The sequence below is a fragment of the Triticum urartu genome, chromosome 2, assembly GCF_003073215.2.
Source record: "Triticum urartu cultivar G1812 chromosome 2, Tu2.1, whole genome shotgun sequence".
Taxonomy (NCBI): Eukaryota; Viridiplantae; Streptophyta; class Magnoliopsida; order Poales; family Poaceae; genus Triticum; species Triticum urartu.
In genome coordinates, this window is record NC_053023.1 from 161,915,178 (window position 1) to 161,927,012 (window position 11,835).

An 11,835-nucleotide genomic window follows, 5' to 3' on the forward strand; every position below is an offset into this window, starting at 1 on the left:
CACCAACCGACGCGTCATAGTCTTGTCATTCTAACGCGCCCAACCACGATCAAAATAATGCCCTGTGGGCGTTTTCCGACGATGCCCAAGGACGCGCCGCCGCGAACGAGCTTGCCGGCGTGATTCCGACAAGTCGCAGGCCGTCGCTGAGCTGGCCTGACGCGTGGGTCCCCCTGCGTCACTAACGGGTGGGCCCAGTTGACACATTGACCCAGTCAGCCGCAGACGTGGCCAGCTGTTGGGTTTCGTAGTAATTTCAAAATTTTCCTACGCACACGCAAGATCATGTGATGCATAGCAACGAGAGGGGAGAGTGTTGTCTACGTACCCACGCAGACCGACTGCGGAAGCGTTGACACAACGTAGAGGAAGTAGTCGTACGTCTTCACGATCCAACCGATCAAACACCGAAACTACGGCACCTCCGAGTTCGAGCACACGTTCATCTCGATGACGATCCCCGGACTCCGATCCAGCAAAGTGTCGGGGAAGAATTCCGTCAGCACGACGGCGTGGTGACGATCTTGATGCACTACAGCAGCAGGGCTTCGCCTAAACTCCGCTACAGTATTATCGAGGAATATGGTGGCTGGGGGCACCGCACACGGCTAAGGAATAGATCACGTGGATCAACTTGTGTGTCCTTCGGGGTGCCCTGCCTCTGTATATAAAGGACTAGAGGGGGGAGGCTGGCCGGCCAAGGTGTGGCGCGCCAGGAGAGTCCTACTCCCTCTGGGAGTAGGATTCCCCCCCAATCCTAGTTGGAATAGGATTCACGGAGGGGGAAAAGAGAGAGAGGGGGCCGGCCACCTCTCCTAGTCCTAATAGGACTAGGGGAAGGGGGAGGCGCGCAGCCCATGTAGGGCTGCCTCTTCTCTTTTCCACTAAGGCCCATCATGGCCCATTTAGCTCCCGGGGGGTTCCGGTAACCTTCCCGGTACTCCGGTAAAATCCTGATTTCACCCGGAACACTTCCGATATCCAAACATAGGCTTCCAATATATCAATCTTTACGTCTCGACCATTTCGAGACTCCTCGTCATGTCCGTGATCACATCCGGGACTCCGAACAATCTTCGGCACATCAAAATGCATAAACTCATAATATAACTGTCATCGTAACCTTAAGCGTGCGGACCCTACGGGTTCGAGAACAATGTAGACATGACCGAGGCACGTCTCCGGTTAATAACCAATAGCGGGACCTGGATGCCCATATTGGCTCCTACATATTCTACGAAGATCTTTATCGGTTAGACCGCATAACAACATACGTTGTTCCCTTTGTCATCGGTATGTTACTTGCCCGAGATTCGATCGTCGGTATCCAATACCTAGTTCAATTTAGTTACCGGCAAGTCTCTTTACTCGCTCTGTAATACATCATCCCGCAACTAACTCATTAGTTGCAATGCTTGCAAGGCTTAAGTGATGTGCATTACCGAGAGGGCCCAGAGATACCTCTCCAACAATCGGAGTGACAAATCCTAATCTCGAAATACGCCAACCCAACATGTATCTTTGGAGACACCTGTAGAGCTCCTTTATAATCATCCAGTTATGTTGTGACGTTTGGTAGCACACAAAGTGTTCCTCCGGCAAACGGGAGTTGCATAATCTCATAGTCATAGGAACATGTATAAGTCATGAAGAAAGCAATAGCAACATACTAAACGATCGGGTGCTAAGCTAATGGAATGGGTCATGTCAATCAGATCATTCACTTAATAATGTGATCCCGTTAATCAAATAACAACTCATTGTTCATGGTTAGGAAACATAACCATCTTTGACTAACGAGCTAGTCAAGTAGAGGCATACTAGTGACACTCTGTTTGTCTATGTATTCACACATGTATTATGTTTCCGGTTAATACAATTCTAGCATGAATAATAAACATTTATCATGATATAAGGAAATAAATAATAACTTTATTATTGCCTCTAGGGCATATTTCCTTCAGTCTCCCACTTGCACTAGAGTCAATAATCTAGATCACATCATCATGTGATTAACATCAATAGTTCACATCATCATGTGATTAACACCCATAGTTCACATCGCCATGTGACCAACACCCAAAGGGTTTACTAGATTCAGTAATCTAGTTCACATCGCTATGTGATTAACACCCAAGGAGTACTAAGGTGTGATCATGTTTTGCTTGTGAGAGAATCTTAGTCAACGGGTCTGCCACATTCAGATCCGCATGTATTTTGCAAATTTCTATGCCAACAATGCTCTGCATGGAGCTACTCTAGCTAATTGCTCCCACTTTCAATATGTATCTAGACCGAGACTTAGAGTCATCTAGATTAGTGTCAAAACTTGCATCGGCGTAACCCTTTACGACGAACCTTTTTTTTGACTTCCATAATCGAGAAGCATATCCTTATTCCACTAAGGATAATTTTGACCGCTGTCCAGTGATCTACTCCTAGATCACTATCGTACTCCCTTGCCAAACTCAGTGGTAGGGCATACAATAGATCTGGTATACAGCATGGCATACTTTATAGAACCTATGACTGAGGCATAGGGAATGACTTTCATTCTCTTTCTATCTTCTGCCGTGGTCGGGCTTTGAGTCTTACTCAACTTCACACCTTGTAACACAGGCAAGAAACCTTTTCTTTGACTGTTCCATTTTGAACTACTTCAAAATCTTGTCAAGGTATGTACTCATTGAAAAAACTTATCAAGTGTCTTGATCTATCTCTATAGATCTTGATACTCAATATGTAAGCAGCTTCACCGAGGTCTTTCTTTGAAAAACTCCTTTCAAACACTCCTTTATGCTTTGCAGAATAATTCTACATTATTTCCGATCAACAATATGTCATTCACATATACTTATCAGAAATGTTGTAGTGCTCCCACTCACTTTCTTGTAAATACAGGCTTCACCGCAAGTCTGTATAAAACTATATGCTTTGATCAACTCATCAAAGCGTATATTCCAACTCCGAGATTCTTGCACCAGTCCATAGATGGATCGCTGGAGCTTGCATATTTAGTTAACACCTTTAGGATCGACAAAACCTTCTAGTTGCATCGTCTACAACTCTTCTTTAGTAAATCCATTAAGGAATGCAGTTTTGTTTATCCATTTGCCAGATTTCATAAAATGCGGCAATTGCTAACATGATTCGGACAGACTTAAGCATAGATACGAGTGAGAAAATCTCATCGTAGTCAACACCTTGAACTTGTCGAAAACCTTTTGCGACAATTCTAGCTTTGTAGATAGTAACACTACTATCAGCGTCCGTCTTCCTCTTGAAGATCCATTTATTTTCTATGGCTTGCCGATCATTGGGCAAGTCAACCAAAGTCCATACTTTGTTCTCATACATGGATCATATCTCAGATTTCATGGCTTCAAGCCACTTTGCGGAATCTGGGCTCACCATCGCTTCTTCATAGTTCGTAGGTTCATCATGATCTAGTAGCATGACTTCCAGAACAGGATTACCGTACCACTCTGGCGCGGATCTTACTCTGGTTGATCTACGAGGTTCAGTAGTATCTTGTTCTGAAGTTTCATGATCATCATCATTAGCTTCCTCACTAACTGGTGTAGGTGTCACAGAAACAGTTTTCTGTGATGTACTACTTTCCAATAAGGGAGCAGGTACAGTTACCTCGTCAAGTTCTACTTTCCTCCTACTCACTTCTTTCGAGAGAAACTCCTTCTCCAGAAAGTTTCCGAATTTAGCAACAAAAGTCTTGCCTTCGGATCTGTGATAGAAGGTGTATCCAATAGTTTCCTTTGGATATCCTATGAAGACGCACTTCTCCGATTTGAGTTTGAGCTTATCACGATGAAACTTTTTCATATAAGCATCGCAACCCCAAACTTTAAGAAACGACAGCTTAGGTTTCTTGCCAAACCATAGTTCACATGGTGTCGTCTCAACGGATTTAGATGGTGCCCTATTTAACGTGAATGCAGCTGTCTCTAATGCATAACCCCAAAACGATAGTGGTAGATCGTTAAGAGACATCATAGATTGCACTATATCCAATAAAGTACGGTTATGACGTTCGGACACACCATTATGCTGTGGTGTTCCATGTGGCATGAGTTTGCGAAACTATTCCACATTGTTTTAATTGAAGACCAAACTCGTAACTCAAATATTTGTCTCCGCGATCAGATCGTAGAAACTTTATTTTCTTATCACGATGATTTTCCACTTCACTATGAAATTCTTTGAACTTTTCAAATGTTTCAGACTTCTGTTTCATCAAGTAGATATACCCATATCTGCTCAAATCATCTGTGAAGTTCAGAAAATAACGATACTTGCCGTGAGCCTTAACACTCATCGGACCGCATACATCAGTATGTATTATTTCCAATAAGTCAGTTGCTCGCTCCGGAGAACGGAGTCTTAGTCATCTTGCCCATGAGGCATGGTTCGCAAGCATCAAGTGATTCATAATCAAGTGATTCCAAAATTCCATCAGCATGGAGTTTCTTCATGCGCTTTACACCAATATGACCTAAACGGCAGTGCTACAAATAAGTTGCACTATCATTATTAACTTCGCATCTTTTGGTTTCAATATTATGAATATGTGTATCACTACGATCGAGATCCAATGAACTTGTTTCATTGGGTGTATGACCATCGAAGGTTTTATTCATGTAAACAGAACAACAATTATTCTCTTACTTTAATGAATAACCGAATTGCAATAAACATGATCAAATCATATTCATGCTCAATGCAAAAACCAAATAACACTTATTTAGGTTCAACACTAATCCCGAAAGTATAGGGGAGTGTGCGATGATGATCATATCAATCTTGGAACCACTTCCAACACACATCGTCACTTCTCCCTTAACTAGTCTCTGTTTATTCTGCAACTCCCGTTTCGAGTTACTAGTCTTAGCAACTGAACTAGTATCAAATACTGAGGGGTTGCTATAAACACTAGTAAAGTACACATCAATAACATGTATATCAAATATACTTATGTTCACTTTGCCATCCTTCTTATCTGCCAATCACTTGGGGTAGTTCCGCTTCCAGTGACCAGTCCCTTTGCAGTAGAAACACTTAGTCTCAGGCTTAGGACCATACTTGGGCTTCTTCACTTGAGCAACAACTTGCTTGCCGTTCTTCTTGAAGTTCCCCTTCTTCCCTTTGCCCTTTTATTGAAACTAGTGGTCTTGTCTACCATCAACACTTGATGCTCTTTCTTGATTTCTACCTTCGTCGATTTCAACATCACGAAGAGCTTGGGAATCACTTTAGTCATCCCTTGCATATTATAGTTCATCACGAAGTTCTACTAACTTGGTGATGGTGACTAGAGAATTCTGTCAATCACTATTTTATCTGGAAGATTAACTCCCACTTGATTCAAGCGATTGTAGTACCCAGACAATCTGAGCACATGCTCACTAGTTGAGCGATTCTCCTCCATCTTTTAGCTATAGAACTTGTTGGAGACTTCATATCTCTCAACTCGGGTATTTGCTTGAAATATTAACTTCAATTCCTGGAACATCTCATATGGTCCATGACGTTCAAAACGTCTTTGAAGTCCCGATTCTAAGCCGTTAAGCATGGTGCACTAAACTATCAAGTAGTCATCATATTGAGCTAGCCAAACGTTCATAATGTCTGCATCTGCTCCTGCAATAGGTCTGTCACCTAGCGGTGCATCAAGGACATAATTCTTCTGTGCAGCAATGAGGATAAACCTCAGATCACGGATCCAATCCGCATCATTGCTACTAACATCTTTCAACACAATTTTTCTCTAGGAACATATCAAAATAAACATATGAAAGCAACAACGCAAGCTATTGATCTACAACATAATTTGCAAAATACTACCAGGACTAAGTTCATGATAAATTTAAGTTCAATTAATCATATTACTTAAGAACTCCCACTTAGATAGACATCCCTCTAATCTTCTAAGTGATCACGTGATCCAAATCAACTAAACCATAACCGATCATCACGTGAGATGGAGTAGTTTTCAATGGTGAACATCGTTATGTTGATCATATCTACTATATGATTCACGCTCGACCTTTCGGTCTCCGTGTTCCGAGGCCATATCTGCATATGCTAGGCTCGTCAAGTTTAACCTGAGTATTCTGCGTGTGCAAAAACTGGCTTGCACCCGTTGTAGATGGACGTAGAGCTTATCACACCCGATCATCACGTGGTGTCTGGGCACGACGAACTTTGGCAACGGTGCATACTCAGGGAGAACACTTCTTGATAATTTAGTGAGAGATCATCTTATAATGCTACCGTCAATCAAAGCAAGATAAGATGCATAAAAGATAAACATCACATGCAATCAATATAAGTGATATGATATGGCCATCATCATCTTTTGCTTGTGATCTCCATCTTCAAAGCACCGTCGTGATCACCATCGTCACCGGCGCGACACCTTGATCTCCATCGTAGCATCGTTGTCGTCTCGCCAATCTTATGCTTCCACGACTATCACTACCGCTTAGTAATAAAGTAAAGCATTACATCACGATTGCATTGCATACAATAAAACGACAACCATAAGGCTCCTGCCAGTTGCCGATAACTCGGTTACAAAACATGATCATCTCATACAATAAAATTCAGCATCATGTCTTGACCATATCACATCACAACATGCCCTGCAAAAACAAGTTAGACGTCCTCTACTTTGTTGTTGCAAGTTTTACGTGGCTGCTACGGGCTTAAGCAAGAACCAATCTCACCTACGCATCAAAACCACAACGATAGTTTGTCAAATAGACTCCGTTTTAACCTTCGCAAGGACCGGGCGTAGCCATACTTGGTTCAACTAAAGTTGGAGAGACAGTTGCCCGCAAGCCACCTGTGTGCAAAGCACGTCGGGGGAACCGGTCTCGCGTAAGCGTACGCGTAATGTTGGTCCGGGTCGTCTCGTCCAACAACGCCGCCGAACCAAAGTATGACATGCTGGTAGGCAGTATGACTTATATCGCCCACAACTCACTTGTGTTCTACTCGTGCATATAACATCAACATAAATAACCTAGGCTCTGATACCACTGTTGGGTTTCGTAGTAATTTCAAAATTTTCCTACGCACACGCAAGATCATGTGATGCATAGCAACGAGAGGGGAGAGTGTTGTCTACGTACCCACGCAGACCGACTGCGGAAGCGTTGACACAACGTAGAGGAAGTGGTCGAACGTCTTCACGATCCAACCGATCAAACACCGAAACTACGGCACCTCCGAGTTCGAGCACACGTTCAGCTCGATGACGATCCCCGGACTCCGATCCAGCAAAGTGTCGGGGAAGAGTTCCGTCAGCACGACGGCATGGTGACGATCTTGATGCACTACAGCAGCAGGGCTTCGCCTAAACTCCGCTACAGTATTATCGAGGAATATGGTGGCTGGGGGCACCGCACACGGCTAAGGAATAGATCACGTGGATCAACTTGTGTGTCCTTTGGGGTGCCCTGCCTCTGTATATAAAGGACTAGAGGGGGAGGCTGGCCGGCCAAGGTGTGGCGCGCCAGGAGAGTCCTACTCCTTCTGGGAGTAGGATTCCCCCCCCACTCCTCGTTTGGAATGGATTCTACGAGGGGAAAAGAGAAGAGAGAGGTGGGCCGCACCTCTCCTAGTCCTATAGACGAGGGGATAGGGAGTCGCGAGGTTGGAATCTCCATGTAGGTGCCTTTCTCTTCCACTAAGCATCATTGGCGCCCAGTTTATAGACCAGGGTATTTCTCCTGGTAATTCGTACTCGGTACGGAGAGCTCCCGAAAATATCCTGACTTTCGACCGAAACGCACTTACCGTATCCACTAATCATAAGGTTTCCAATATATCATTAATCTTTCGTCTCGACCATCTTCGAGACTCTTCTCCTTCTCACTTCCAGTTATGATCAGATGCGGACCACTCATGTCTCCATCTGCATATGTATCGCCGACGCGTGCGACCAACGGGACTCACCGCACATACTTCCAATGACATGCATAAAATCTCATACTATAAGTCATAAGTTCAGTGCGTAACCGCCGATAACGCGTAGGGACGCGTATCTCTCGGGTTAGGAGAAAGCAAGTACAGACATCACTGGCGTCAGCTGCGCTTAATAGAACATAGCTGGGATCCTGACGCGCGCATATTGGCTCCTACATATTCTACGAAGATCTTTATCGGTCAGACCGCATAACAACATACGTTGTTCCCTTTGTCATCGGTATGTTACTTGCCCGAGATTCGATCGTCGGTATCTCAATACCTAGTTCAATCTCGTTACCGGCAAGTCTCTTTACTCGCTCGTAATACATCATTCCGCAACTAACTCATTAGTTGCAATGCTTGCAAGGCTTAAGTGATGTGCATTACCGAGAGGGCCCAGAGATACCTCTCCAACAATCGGAGTGACAAATCCTAATCTCGAAATACGCCAACCCAACATGTATCTTTGGAGACACCTGTAGAGCTCCTTTATAATCATCCAGTTATGTTGTGACGTTTGGTAGCACACAAAGTGTTCCTCCGGCAAACGGGAGTTGCATAATCTCATAGTCATAGGAACATGTATAAGTCATGAAGAAAGCAATAGCAACATACTAAACGATCGGGTGCTAAGCTAATGGAATGGGTCATGTCAATCAGATCATTCACTTAATAATGTGATCCCGTTAATCAAATAACAACTCATTGTTCATGGTTAGGAAACATAACCATCTTTGACTAACGAGCTAGTCAAGTAGAGGCATACTAGTGACACTCTGTTTGTCTATGTATTCACACATGTATTATGTTTCCGGTTAATACAATTCTAGCATGAATAATAAACATTTTTCATGATATAAGGAAATAAATAATAACTTTATTATTGCCTCTAGGGCATATTTCCTTCACCAGCCCCATGTCACTGACATGTGGGCCCTGCCTGATTAAATGATTTTAGTTAAATAGATAATATGTTAATCAATTAATCAATTAATTAATTAAGTTACATGCTAATCACTCACTCACAGTTGGTCCCACCCACTAACTAACCTGTTTTGTTAATCAACACTCTGTTAAAGCCACAATCACTGACCAGTGGGTCCCACTGGACCCATAGGTCAGGTTTGACTCTAGTTGACCGCATTGTTGACTATTGACGTCACACATACGTCATGCTGACATCATCCCAAACTATTCTGGATAATCTTGATTTAAATTAATTAAATAAATTCTAGAAAATGATTAAAACTTTACAAAGTCATAGAAAATAAACCGTAGCTCGGATGAAAATACTTTGTACATGAAAGTTGCTCGGAACGACGAGATGATTCAGGATACGTAGCCCGTTTGTCCGCCACACATCCGTAGCATAGCGAACACACAACTTTCCCCCTCCGGTTCATCTATTCGAAAACACGAAACACCGAGGATACTATCTCGGATGTTTCCCCCCTTCGTTGGTATCACCTCATACTGTGTTAGGGCACACCTGGCACTGTAACTTGTCATGTCATGCTGTGATATGCATCTGTTTGCATTTTATTCATTGTTTCTTCCCCCTCTTCTCTCCGGTAGGCTACGAGGCTAACGCCGCTGTTGGTGCCCCGATCGACTACGCTGTTGACGATCCCTCCTTGCCAGAGCAACCAGGCAAGCCCCCCCTTGATCACCAGATATCGCCTATTCTTCTCTCTACTGCTTGCATTAGAGTAATGTAGCATGTTAGTGCTTTCCGTTTATCCTATCCTGATGCATAGCCTGTCTTTGCTACTAATGTTGTTACCTTTATCTACAATCCCAAATGCTTAGTATAGGATGCTAGTATTGCATCAGTGACCCTACATTCTTGTCCGTCTGCCATACTATACTATCGGGCCGTGATCACTCGGGAGGTGATCACGGGTATATCCTTAGATGCATAATATGTGATACATGTGGTGACTAAAGTCTGGTCGGCTCGTAGAGTACCCGCGAGTGATTCACGGAATGGGACCGAAAGGACGTTTGTCGCGACGGCCCTCTGAGTGCACCTTTGTGGTGGAGCGACAAGGCAGGTTGAGACCACCTAGGAGAGAGGTGGGCCTGGCCCTGGTCGGCATCCACGATTACATCAATTAATATGCTTAACGAGATCTTGGTATTTCATCTGAGTATGGCCACTGGCCTATACGCACTAACCAACTATGCGGGAACAATTATGGGCACTCGACGTCGTGGTATCAGCTGAAGCCTTCTTGATGTCAGCAACTGAGTGGCGCGCCCCGGATTGGACCGTAAGCCTGCGCTTGTATTAAGGGGGCTAGGACTGCTTCCGACTGCGTACGCAACATGCAGGTGTGCAATGGGTGATAGGGCCAGACCATTGCGCGCATAGGGTTTAGACCGGCGTGCTGACCTCTTTGTTGTGCCTAGGTAGGGCTGCGGCGTGTTGATCTTCTGAGGCCGGGCATGACCCAGGAAAGTGTGTCCGGCCAGAGGGATCGAGCGTGTTGGGAAATGTGGTGCGCCCCTGCAGGGAAGTTTATGTATTCGAATAGCCGTGTCCCTCGGTAAAAGGACGACCCGGAGTTGTACCTTGACCTTATGACAACTGGAACTGGATACTTAATAAAACTCACCCTTCCAAGTGCCAGATAGAACCCGGTGATCGCTCTCTCACAGGGCGACGAGGAGAGGATCGCGAGGTAGGATTATGTTATACGATGATACTTGGTGAACTTACCATCTACTCTCTTCTATATGCTTCAAGATGGAGGCTTCCATAAGCGTAGTCTTCTATAGGACTAGCTATCCCTCTCTTATTCTAGCATTCTGCAGTTCAATCCACAGATACTACCCTTTTCATTGATACCAATGCATATGTAGTGTAGATCCTTGCTTGCGAGTACTTTGGATGAGTACTCACGGTTGCTTTCCTACTTCTTTTTTTCCCTTTTCCCGGTTACTGCAATCATTGCTAATTTTGTGCTAGCCTTCTTAAGGAAAACTTGTTTAACCTTATGTCTGTACTCAGATATTATTGCTTCCGCTGACTTGTGTATTCGAGCCCTCGAGGCCCCTGGCTTGTAATATAAAGCTTGTATTATTTTAATTTGTGTCTAGAGTTGTGTTGTGATATCTTCCCCTGAGTCCTTGATCCTGATCGTACACATTTGCGTATGATTAGTGTACGGCCAAATCGAGGGTGTCACAAGTTGGTATTAGAGCCGACTGCCTGTAGGAATTCCCCTTCCACACTCCTTGGCCGAAGTTGAGTTTAGTCGATGAAAACCGTTTTAGTAACATGGCTGTGCGGCCCATGGGCCCACGTCGCCATCGGGTGGTATTAGGATCTTTTATTCCTCGTCTATACTATGGGACTCTGATTTCTCTTCTATTCATGGTAAATGAATTTTGCTAAGTCTAACATTAGGATCTCGCGATCGCTCACCCGGAGAGCACCTTATTACCGATGATCGCCTACTGCACCAGAAGATTCTAAGGATACTCTATGATGTTCTCTCGAGACTTTATGCCATCGCTTTTGCAATTCCCATCCATCGATAAACCTCTATGGATAACCACGTACACTTGCCATTCATACAATCATTCCCCGTTGATCTTGTTATTATAAGATATCTTGAAATTCTCTCTATTGTTCCGAGAATACTTTGTGCGTACTGCCTTGCAGATCTTTACCACATGAATACCCCTACGAATAATTCCTCGCACTCACTGAGTATCCGCTCATCCCCAGTTGTTTGTGTTTCACAAAAATCTTCGAAATACTATTTGATCCTCCGAAAATCCTTAGCAGCTTATTGCTCTGCAAATACTTGTCTGCTTGCATTATGGATGCTTCCCATA